The sequence below is a fragment of the Lithobates pipiens genome, unplaced genomic scaffold (genome assembly GCF_037356315.1).
Source record: "Lithobates pipiens isolate NorthernLeopardFrog02 unplaced genomic scaffold, aLitPip1_a1.2 Scaffold_17, whole genome shotgun sequence".
Lineage (NCBI taxonomy): Eukaryota > Metazoa > Chordata > Amphibia > Anura > Ranidae > Lithobates > Lithobates pipiens.
In genome coordinates, this window is record NW_027507755.1 from 13,540,869 (window position 1) to 13,553,475 (window position 12,607).

The following is a 12,607-nucleotide window of genomic DNA, read 5'->3' on the forward strand; positions in this document are numbered from 1 at the left end:
ACTGGACAGACCACTAGGGACAGAGGGGGGTGTGTAATTTTTTTATACAGTACTGTAATCTTTAAGATTACAGTACTGTGTGTTTTGTGTTTTTACTTTTTTGAATTTGGCACCGATCTCCGCTCCTGTGCGCCGTAACGTCGCAGGGAACGGAGCTCTGCGGCACTCGGGCACTGTGTGAATCGAGCGGAGGACAGCTCGATCACACAGCGCGGAGGACATCGCTGGATCCAGGGGACAAGGTAAGTAACTTCTCCCTGTGTCCTCCCTGTATCCAGCGATGTGATCCAGAGTCTGGCTCGGGGTTACCGCTCGTGGTACTAAAATCCCAACCCGGGCCAGACTCGGGATTACCGCTAGGGAGGTTACAGTCAAGATTTATGATACGTCTCACTACACTGCACTGAACCTGTATGAGCTGTCCCTACTCCACACTAATATATGTATGAATGACACGTCTCACTACACTTCAGTGAAACTATCTGAGCTGTCCCCAATCTAGTTGCACACTATGCAAAGCTGAATGATGGTCCTCCTTACTACACTCACACTATCCCTAGATTGACACTAAACTAATATTCTACACTGGCAATTGAAGCAAAATAGCACAGTATAGCACACTAACTAACTGATAGCACTGAACAGAGCCTTGTTCTATCCCTCTCCATGCCAAAATTACACTGAAAATGGCTGTCATTGAAAGAATACTTTTTTACTGTGGGGTGGGAATGAGCCATGATTGGATAAAGTCATGATAACAGTGTCCAATCATAACTCTGACAGTACTCTGTGCCCTCATTGGCTGAAGCTTTAACTGCTTCAGCCAATCAGGGCTTGGAATGCACTGTTCAGCGCCGCAATGCATTGTGGTCGGTTCGGGGGGGGGGGGGGGGCGAACAAACTGTCGATCCACCCGTTTTTTTGGCTGTTGGCCGAACAACTGAACAACAAAAGTTCGGCCCGAACTTATGCTCAGGCTGAACCGTTCGCCCTTCCCTAGCAATCTACAGCAGGGATAAGCTCAGGCATGTTCAGATACAGGTCAGAACCCGCCTGAGCTATCCGACCAGGAAGCTGTCATTGCAGACAGACAATCTTAAGTAGTGAAGGTCAGTGCTGTGTCTTAGCCTAGGCCAACAAGGCCCAGGTATAGGGCGGCACTTTGCAGGGGGTGGAAAAAAAGCTGCCCCCCCACATTAAAACATTCCCCCACACAAAAACACCCCAACCCGTCCTCCCGAGTCCTGGCTCCCACGGCCTCCTCCCACTCAGATACAGCCTCCCATGTGCACACATGCGGCTTCGGCAGCCGCATCCGCCACCCACAGCCACTGAGGTGCCTGACCAGTGGCGGAGGGATCTGCAGCTTTGTGTGCTTGGAGCTGAGACTTGTCTTCAGACATTGCGAAATCCCACTCACTGCCCTATCATGCAGCGTAACATGCCACCCAAACTCAGGTAGGACACCATTGTAAAGGGAGAGTAGAGAGGAGTGTATGGCAGCCAAAGAGTGAGTGTCAGATGGTGGAAGGTTGTGCAGTCTCCTCATGCTGTGTTTGGGGGACTGGTGGCAGCCCGCTCTGCTGGGACTTGTAGTACCCTCTGTGAGGGGCTGAGTTATGGCAGCCTCCTATGCTGGGACTTGTAGTGCCTTAGACTGTGGAGGGACTGAGGAATCCACAGTCCCCATAGAGGGTACTACAAGTCCCAGCAGAGTGGGCTGCCATTTTTCAGTCCCCTGTAGTCTAGGGCACTACAAAACCCAGCAGAGCAGGCTGCGCTTACAAAACAGGAGAAAGAGTGGGGGGGGGGGGGTTCTGGGAGGGGAACGAGATATGTAAATCACCTGTCAATCACAGCAAGGAGGAAGAAGAACGGACAAAGTTTTCTGTTTGTCCATTTTATTTCACTAAAAAAAGATATGAGGATTGCTCAGAGTTGGATTAACTCTTTGTGGCAAGACTGGGCACAGCTGATCTGAAGTACCATACTCTATATTGTGCCAGACAAAAAAAATAAAAAATTCGGGTTTACATCCACTTTAAATAGGAAGTGGTGTGGCCTTGACAGGAAGGGTTGGTTGTATTTAAATTAGGGGGTGCATGAATTTAGTTAGGCCTAGGGCAGCACACAACTTAAATACAGGATAGCTCAGGCGGGTTTGGAATCGGGTCTGAACACATCTGAGCTCCTTCCCTGCTCTTCAGCAGTCACTTTACCTCTTCTTAGAACAGTGTGGATACCAGGAGACTGGCTGCATGAATAGAGCCCACTCAGATGCTAAGCTTTTCTTTTCATCACCCCAAGGACATTAAAAAATATCCAGTCAGGTTCAGTTAAAATAAAACTCCGCTCTCCCTTCTTTTTTTTTTTTTTCTTTTTTGCGTTTTTGAAAAGTAAAATAACAAACATGTCATACTTACCACTGCGAAGCTTGTTTTGCACAGAGTGGCCCTGAACCTGCTCTTCTGGGGTCCCCCGGTGGCTCTCACAGCTCCTTCCCACATCAGATAACCCCCTGGGAGAAGAACTCTCCCGGGGGGTTACCTTGTGGGTGCTCTCCCATATCCAACATTTGGTATCCATAGAGGCCCCGCCCCTGACGTCCGCGTCATTGCATTTGGCTGCAGCGGGAGCCAATGGCTGTGCTGCTATCAATCTATCCAATCGAGAGCAGAGAACCCCGGGCAGAGAGACAGTGGGTCAAGTTCCAGGGCTCAGGTAAGTAAAACGGGTGGGGGGCCGGTCACTGGCAGGTGTTTTTTCACCTTAATGCATAGGATGCGTAGGTTTACAACCCCTGTAAGGGACCTAATAACTTGTAACCCTCCATCCTGTATGGACGAGCCCCTACTGCTGATAAATCTATGTTCTCAGTAGCTTTCAGCTTGGGGAGTGGGCCTGTCAGGTAGTCTGTATAGGGCCACGTGATTTCTAACAGCAGCTGTGGTCAGGTTGAAAAAAGACATTCCATCTAGTTCAACCTACAGAAAAATAAATAGAAAATCTCCATATACAGAACCCTATAATTGCAGTTGATCCAGTCAAAAAACCTTATAACGCATGGTCCAATTTGCTCCAGCGGGAGAAAAGAATTCCACATCCTGCCATGAGCTGATAGTATAAACACAGAGCAAACGTTCCTCTTTGAATTGGGGCAGAGGGACTGCAGAGGAAACGCAGACATGACAAAAGTCATGATAATAGTACATAACAACTGACGCTTGGAAAAAATAAGGTAAGTGATACAATGCCTTTACCCAGCCTTATTAGGAATAAAGAAACAGAACACTCTATGCAAGAAAAGAACCAAATGGTCAATTTCTTCTGCCAGTTTTCCCATCCCGCTGGAAAGCCCAGCTTTATTAAATCCTCCATATTACAAAGCGATAAAACAATACAAGTTCTCTTGAACTGTAGTACAATAAAAGCTTTACAAGCCCAAGAAACAATTGTCCAATAAACCAAATGTTTGCAAATGCTGTAAAAATTGTATCATGTTATTGTTCCAGATAATAAAAATCTAAATTGCAGTGGAGTTATAATCAGCCATCAGTAAAAAAAAAAAAAAAAAGAAAGAAAAAAGCTGCTTGGATATCGCTGTGTATTCCACGGTCTTTGAGATTTATATTTATAAGCATTTGAGCATATGATTCTAGGGTTTCTTCTACATGCTGGGGAATATGAATGTTGCAGAAATCCTCGGGCTGTTCACAATATATTAGACATAAGCTTTGTCACCGGCTAACCAAGAATATTGTGTAAAGATAAAAAAAAAAAAAAAAAAATCAGACCAGAGCCTTACTTGTTTTGGGAGAAAGGGTAAGCTCTACGTGTATTAAAAAAGTTTCAGTGATTACGGCACCCCAAAAGCAAGCTTAGCTTTTACAAGATATAGATTCTATAACAGATTACAAAGTATAAGAAAACTAATAGAAAGTTTGTGATACACTTGAGCTGTCATCCAGACTGACAAAAATCAGTTTAAAGTTAAAGCTAAAATCCAAAAATAATTTAAAAAAATAATATAATATAATATAATATATATAAAAAATATATAATAATAATAGTAATAAAAACTTTAATGTATTAAAAAAATAAAAATAATAAAAAAATCTATACTCCCCTGACAAAAAAAAAACAGTAAAACTAAAAATAACAAAAGCAGTTCCCCCCTGTCTGTGTACACACAGACACTACATACACTGTATATATTTGTATATATTGGTAGCATTGGTAGGATACAATATATTACATTTTTGGTTATGGGTTTTATACCGCTTGACATTTAGGTGTAGATTTTTTTGCAAATTGGACGTAAGTATGTATGTGATATAAGTAGCTGATCGCACAGCTATTACAGTGATTTCCATTAGCTCCTAGGTCCTGTGCTAAGCGGCTGCCCTGCTGTATTCTGAACACAAGAGGTTGCTTGTTCATCACGGGCACCACTCAGGAAGCACTTTTCATTTTCTTAATCAATGCAAAACATTGTTTGATTGGACAAGGTGGAGAAGTAGGGCAAGCGTAGGCAGGTGCGGTTTACCCTCACCTCTGTGGAGCTGTGTTGCAGACCATTGTGCAGAGGAATTGGAGGATAAGAGGCACTTTGTTCCTCTGAATCATCCATAGGTGCCACCATGGAAGCAGTGGTCTGATTGGATGCTGCAGTACTGGTAGACCTCAATGGCCATCTTTGATGAGGGCAATCCTAATAAATTGCACTGTCTAGCTGCAGTTGGTGTGCACTAGCAAAGTGTATATAGTAGGGACAGGATCCGTGCTGGCTAGGGACATCACATCTAGTCCTAAGGAAAGTGGGATGGCATAGGAACACCTTTGCTGACTGCACCATCTCTGGACTTTAGAACTGTGATGATCTGCCAATTGCCGCTTACACCGCCAGTCCACCTAATAGCCCCCCCCCCCCCTCCCTAACCAGATGCTACTCCTGTAAAGTAAGCCCTATTGAGGTGGAACTTTGGGGTTTATTTACTAAACCCAAATAGACTGTGCACTTTGCAAAGTTGCAGTTGCTCCAGAGCTTTGTAAATGAGGTAAAGCTTTACTTTACAAAGATTATCCAATCACCTGCAAGGAAAATGAAAAAAAAAAAAAAAAACAGCATTTTGCTTGCACACGATTGGATGATGGAAGTTTGCAGAGTTTCTGAACCTGTGATGCCTGTGTCAATGAGACCGTTAAGAAAATACTTTGCCACTGTTCATTTTTTTTTCTTGCTTTCACTTTACCAAATAATAACTTTGCCCTTCTCTTTGGTCTCGGGTGTTTCTTTATTCCATCTTAGGTACCATCCAACTGGCCCCGCCCACACAATGACATATCCATACCTAATGTTCAGCCTTAACAAGTGGTGTTAAAAATGGAGAATTAAGTTGCACAATATTTGTAGATAAATATGGGAATTGAACTGTCCTGTCAATGCTCCCCTGTGTAGTGCAGTCTTTATCTCTTGTAGCTATGCCCCCCCGTGGAGGTTGCTGAATATTGTGGTACACCTGTCACCCTGCCCAGACCGGCATCCATCTCTCAGACACTCAGAAACAGAGAAAAGTCCATAAGCTTTGTTTTTTTGTGAGGTGATTTAACTTGGATGGGAAAGGAAATGTATGGGATTCCCAGAAAGATTGAGTATACCTTGCTTAGGACTACTATATGCACTCCTGTATATAGACTCCGGTATTCTCTCCAGCACGACTTTAAAGCATTTGTTAACCCCCCCCCCAAAAAAAAAACACAGATTCTGTTCCTTTAAAGCATGTTACACAGCACAGTGCTTGTGTTGTGTAATTTGGCACCTTGTAACACCTGAAATACCTGGCCGATCCTGCCTAGCTATGCCCTCCCCTCTGCAAACAGACCATGCCTGCTGAGCCCCTGACATTGTGGTCTGTTTATGTGTCTCTGTCATCCGCAGCCTGCTCTTCTGTTTCCGTGTCTCCTCTGTCCTCCTGTCCCCTTCCCCTCCCTGCATGTCAGCGCCCGCCCTTGAGGCTTCACAGCCTGGTTCCCTACTGCACATGAACGTGTCACACTACGTGTCCTCACTGGTCCCTGCTGACTTCTGGGACCTGTGTGTCTCCCAGAAGACAGCAGGGGGCACGGATGAGGGGCCAGGTATGGCGTCGATCACAGCGGAATCTGCGGCCACCTGTCACCGGAAGTGGGAGCAAATACCTGTATTAGACAGGCATCTTCTCACCCAACCCCCCTGAAAGGTGCCAAATGTGACACCGGAGGGGGGGGGGGGGGGCTGGAAAAGCGCAAGTTTCATTTTTGGGTGGAATTCCACTTTAACAATTTGACAGGAGCATCTTCTGATGAGAAGGGTTGAAGAAAATCCCCATGCAAGGTCACTACAATTAGCTAAAGAAGTAGAAAGCCAAACTGGGGTGATTGTTTCCGGTGACACAATACGGTGTATACTGCAGAGGAATGGCATAGATAGGTGTCGTTCACAAAGGAAGCCTTTCCTAAAGCCCATGCACAAAAAAGCCCACCTAGAATTTGCCAGGGCCCATGCTTAAAGAGAAGAAGACTACTAGGACTCTGGAGTGATTGGACCAAGATAAATGTTTTTGGAACTGATGGCTTCAAAACTGTATGGCATCACAAAGGTGAGGAGTACAAAGAAAAATGCATGGTGCCTACAGTGAAACATGGCGGTGGCAGTGTCCTAATGTGGGGCTGCATGAGTGCTGCTGGTGTCGGGGAGCTGCATTTCATTGATGGCATCATGAATTCACAGATGCACTGCTCTATATTGAAAGAGAAGATACTACCATCACTTCGTGCCCTTGGTCGCCATGCACGTTTCCAACATGACAATGATCCAAAACACACATCTAAGGCCACTGTTGCATTTCTGAAGAACAGGGTGAAAAGGATTCAGTGGCCAAATATGTCTCCTAACCTCAACACAATCAAACACGTATGGGGGATTCTGAAGAGACAAGTTGAGCATCACTCTCCACCCAGCATCCAGGCTCTAAAAGAGGTCGTTCTTGAAGAATGGAAAAAGATAGATGTTGCAATATTGTCACCAACTTGTTCATTACATTCATAGAAGACTTGTGCTGTCCTTACAAATCATGGAGGTCATAGAAAATACGATGTTGTAGTTTTTGTTGTGGGGGTGTATTCATTTTTTCATCAACAAATTTGAGTAAAACTGAAGATTTTGTAATCAATGTTATATTATTAACCTGACTTTCATGAGCTAAAAGGGGTGTTGCTGAGCAGTGTATATATATATATATATATATATATATATATATATATGACCTAGGAGCTAGTAGAGATCCCTCTAATAGCTGTACAATCGGCTACGTATGGAACATACATACTTACATTGGTCCATATTAACCACTTAAGGACCGCCTCACGCTGATATACGTCAGCAGAATGGCATGGCTGGGCACAAGCACGGACAGGTACGTTGCCCTTTAAGAGCCCAGCCGTGGGTCGTGCGCCACCGGTGGCGGACTCGCGACCCGGTCCTGAGATCCGTGACCGTGGCCGCGGGACCCGAGGACCCGATCGCCACCGGTGTCCCGCGATCGGGTCACAGAGCTGAAGAAGGGGGAGAGGTAAGTGTAAACAAATCTCTCCCCGTGCTTCCTAGTGAGCCCATCACTGATCGTCTGTTCCCTGTCATAGGGAACGACGATCAGTGATGTCACATGCCAAGCCACGCCCCCTACAGTAAAAAAGTACACATTAGGTCACACTTAACCCCTACACTGCCATCTAGTGTTAACCCCTTCACTGCCAGTGACATTTTTACAGTAATCAATGCATTTTTAGTCGCACTGATCGCTGTATTAATGCCAATGGTCTCAAAAATTTGTCAAAATTGTCTGTGTCCGCCATAATGTCGTAGTCACAATAAAAATCGCTGATCGCTGCCATTTGATTACATTATTGAATAAATTTTATTATTATTTATTATCATTATTTATTATATTATAAACTTTATCATACCCAGGATGTCTACTAGACTCTTGTTTGAACAGATTTAAGAGAGTTATTACTAAGAATTGCAGGCCTACAATATAAAATGCCAAATTTCCATGCAAAATAATTGTACTGCTTTCAGCACCTAAAATCAGAAATAATCATACCACCAGGGAGGTTAAGGAGGAATAGGATTAACATGTACACATGTATAAGGGGTCCATATAGTGAACTTGGTGTTGAGTTATTAATTTTACGGTCAACACAAAGGACAAGGGGGCACTCTTTACGTCTAGAGGAAAAGAGATTTCATTAAGAAATACGGAAAGGTTTCTTTACAGTAAGAGCTGTGAAAATGTGGAATAGTCTTCCTGCAGAGGTGGGTCTGGCCAGCTCAGTAGATTGCTTTAAGAAAGGCCTGTATTCTTTCATAAATGTGCATAATATAACTGGGTACTAGCATTTATAGGTAAAGTTGATCCAGGGAAAATCCGATTGCCTCTCGGGGATCAGGAAGGAATTTTTTCCCCTGCTGCAGCAAATTGGATTATGCTTTGCTTGGGTTTTTTAGTCTTCCTCTGGAGCAACTGTGAGCATAGAATTGGGTATATGGGATTGCATGATAATATATATATATATATATATATATATATTGTGAGGGGTTAGCTCGGCAGCGGGTGTGTGTGACCCCCTGGATGGGTTCACAACACAAAGTCAGGCACAGCAGACAGCGGTGTAGGTTCAAAAAACAAAAGATCCGGTTTATTTAGGCTACATGCAGTGATACATATAACAGCCAAACAAAATAAAACAAGAAAATAAATCCTGGTCAGCTTGACCTCTAACTACACACGTAGACTCCCTGTCTAACAACTGAGAACAGCCTTGTGCTGCCCCAGTCCCTGTCCCTGTCCCTGTTGTAGAGATTTGCCACACAGGCGTTAACTCACCGCACAGAACAGGTGTCACACTCCCCAGTCTATACAACACAAAAACTGGTTCCAGGATGGAGCATCTCCCTATGCATGCTGGGGTTTTTTGTAGAGGTCTTAATGAGCCCACCTACTTCAGCTGGGCTCATTAACTCTTCCCCTCTAATTGTAAAAGTCTGCATAAAGCCTGAATCTAGGACACACATATTTACCATCCTGGATACAACCAGGTGACTTTACCTGCCTGCTGCCACATACCCCCCCCTCTTGTTTCAACCTTGGGGTTGTAACACCAGCAGTCAGACACGCATGTATCCGAGACAAAGCATCCACATTCCCCATTTTAACACCAGGGCGATGCTTAACTGTAAAGTTAAATTCCTGTAGGGCTAGGAACCACCTATTTACCCTTCTATTGGTCTCCTTGTTCTGAGCCATCCACTTTAAAGGAGCGTGATCAGTCACCAGGTCAAAGTGCCTACCTAGCAGATAGTACCGAAGGGAATCTAGAGCCCACTTCACTGCTAAACATTCCTTCTCAATCGTGGAGTAATTTACCTCATGGGACTTCAACTTCCTGCTGAGGTAAATGACTGGGTGCTCTTCCCCGTTCCAGACCTGGGATTAGTGATGGACGAACTTCCGACGGGACGTTTCGCGAACGCGAAATGCGAACGGACCCAAACGTTCGCGAAACCGACCGTTCGCCGCGGGCCCCATTGACTTCAATGGGAGGCGAACTTTGCAAACCTTCATGTCGAATTTGCGGCCACGTGGTAATTATTAGGGGGTAAAACGTAGTCCCACCATCTGGACAATGACATAATACATGTATGAGGTGAATTTGGGATCGATAACTACAAGCATTTTTATTTTATTTGGGAAATTGTTCTAACAATTCAGGACTATGGAGCTAATGAAGGCAATGGAGGAGAGGGAAGGTCAGGGACCAGGGTAGGCAAAGAAGAGGGTGCAGGAGATGATCACCAGCAGCGTGACATACCGGAATGACACATGCACCGTAATACAGAGCACTGACAGCAGCACCGTGACATACAGAGCACTGACAGCAGCACCGTGACATACAGCGCTGACAGCAGCACCGTGACATACAGCGCTGACAGCAGCACCGTGACATACAGCGCTGACAGCAGCACCGTGACATACAGCGCTGACAGCAGCACCGTGACATACAGCGCTGACAGCAGCACCGTGACATACAGCGCTGACAGCAGCACCGTGACATACAGCGCTGACAGCAGCACCGTGACATACAGCGCTGACAGCAGCACCGTGACATACAGCGCTGACAGCAGCACCGTGACATACAGCGCTGACAGCAGCACCGTGACATACAGCGCTGACAGCAGCACCGTGACATACAGCGCTGACAGCAGCACCGTGACATACAGCACTGACAGCAGCACCGTAAGCAGCCCCAGGAGGAAGTCAGCACAGCACAGGGATGGTGTGATCCCCTCATAATAAGAACCCCCAGGAGGAAGTCAGCACAGCACAGGGATAGTGTGATCCCTTCATAATAAGAACCCCCAGGAGGAAGTCAGCACAGCACAGGGATATCATAAGCAGCCCCAGTAGAAATATGACACCGCTCAACCTCTTCAAAGAGGAGGGTAGGGGCATATAGTACGGTGTGCTTTTTTGGGTCAAGGAAGTGAGCCAAATGAATTAAGAAGGTCTGTGTGCTTGATTAAAAAAATAGTTTATAGACATATACATGGTCTACTGGTCACATGTGTTGAATTCCTCCGAGATCCATGCCTCATTCATTTTTAGAAATGTGAGGTAGTTAACACTGTGGTGAGCTAGGCGAGTACGCTTATCGGTCACAATCCCCCCTGCTGCGCTGAACGTCCTTTCGGACAGGACACTGGATGAGGGGCAAGCCAACAGTTCGATTGCAAATTGGGCAAGCTCTGGCCAGAGGTCAAGCCTGCCCACCCAGTAGTCTAGGGGTTCATCACTCCTCAGAGCGTCCACATCGGCCGTTAACCCAATGTAGTCGGACACCTGACGGTCTAGGCGTTCCCTGATGCTGGATCCGGATGACACCTGTCGATGGGTCGGCTGAAAGAATGACCTCATATCCGAAGTCACCAACACATCTTCAAACCGGCCTCTTCTTGCAGGCGCTGTTGGATTGGTACCCGCAAATCCTTCTCTGGGAGTGGGAATTGCTCCTCTGCCAGCGCACGCAAAAGCAGAATGCAGCATTTCTCGAAGCAAGGCCTGGAAGTGCTGCATTCTGACAGCCCTCTGCGACGGCGGTAACATTTCCGCCATTTTGTGTTTGTACCGGGGGTCTAAGTACGTTGCCACCCAGTACTGGTCCTTGACCCTCATGCTTTTTATACGGGGGTCCCTATTAAAACACTGGAGCATGAAGGCCCCCATTTGCACTAAAGTGGAAGCGGTGTGGTGGCCTGGCTCCTGCTCATCATCCAGGATAATGTCGTCCTCTTCATTCTCCTCTCCCCATCCTCGCACAACAGGGATCCCAGAAAGGTTTAAAGCATGCTCTTCTTGCTCCTGCTCATCCGCCCCGGCACCATCCTCCTCTGACTCCTCATCAGACTCCTGTTGTTGACTTGTCTCAGATAGAGTAGCCCCCCCTGGGAATTCATCCAGCATTGCGACTTCCTCATCTTCCCGCTCCTGCTCCTCCACAGCCTGATCAATGACACGACGCAATGCACGCTCCAGAAAGAAGGCATAAGGTACCATGTCACTGATGGCGCCATGGCTGCGACTGACCAGTTTGGTGATCTCCTCAAATGGCCGCAGAAGTCTGCATGTGTCGCGCATGAGCAGCCACTGGCGCGGTGAAAAAAAACCCAGCTCCCCAGAACCGTTTCTTTCGCAGAGTTCATACAGGTAGACGTTAACTGCACGTTTCTGCTGGAGCAGCCTATCAAGCATATAGAAGGTTGAGTTCCATCGCGTCGGGCAATCGCAAATAAGACGTCTGACCGGCAGATGGTGTCGCCGCTGAATGTCAGCAAGGCGAGCCATGGCCGTGTAAGATCTTCTGAAATGGGCCGAGATTTTCCTTGCCTGCCGCAAGATGTCCTGGACCCCAGGGTATTTGACAAGGAATCGCTGCACGACCAAGTTTAAGACGTGTGCCATGCACGGCACGTGCGTGATTTTGCCCTGTTTCAATGCGCTAAGCAGATTGGCACCGTTGTCACACACCACTTTACCAACTGTCAAATTGAGCGGTGTTAGCCACTCATCTGCCTGTGAACGCAAAGCTGAAAGGAGTGCCGGGCCAGTGTGGCTCTTTGCTTCCAGGCACAACAGACGCAGCACGGCATGGCAACGTCTCACCTGGCATGTGGAATAGGTTCTGGGGAGCTTGGGCGGTGCAGTGGAAGAGACGCTAGCAGCGGAAAAGGAGGAGGCAGCTGAGGAGGAGAGGGAGGAGGATGGAGTAGGAGGAGGAGAAGAAGAGTCAGGCCTGCATGCAATCCGTGGCGGTAAAACCAAATCTACACGGGTGCCACGGGTTACATGCTTGACGGCCGTCAGAAGGTTCACCCAGTGGGCAGTAAAACTGATATACCTTCCCTGCCCGTGTTTGCTAGACCACGTGTCTGTGGTCAGATGTATCTTGGCACCGACACTGTGTGCCAGAGATACATTCACTTGCCGCTGAACATGGCCATATAGCTCTG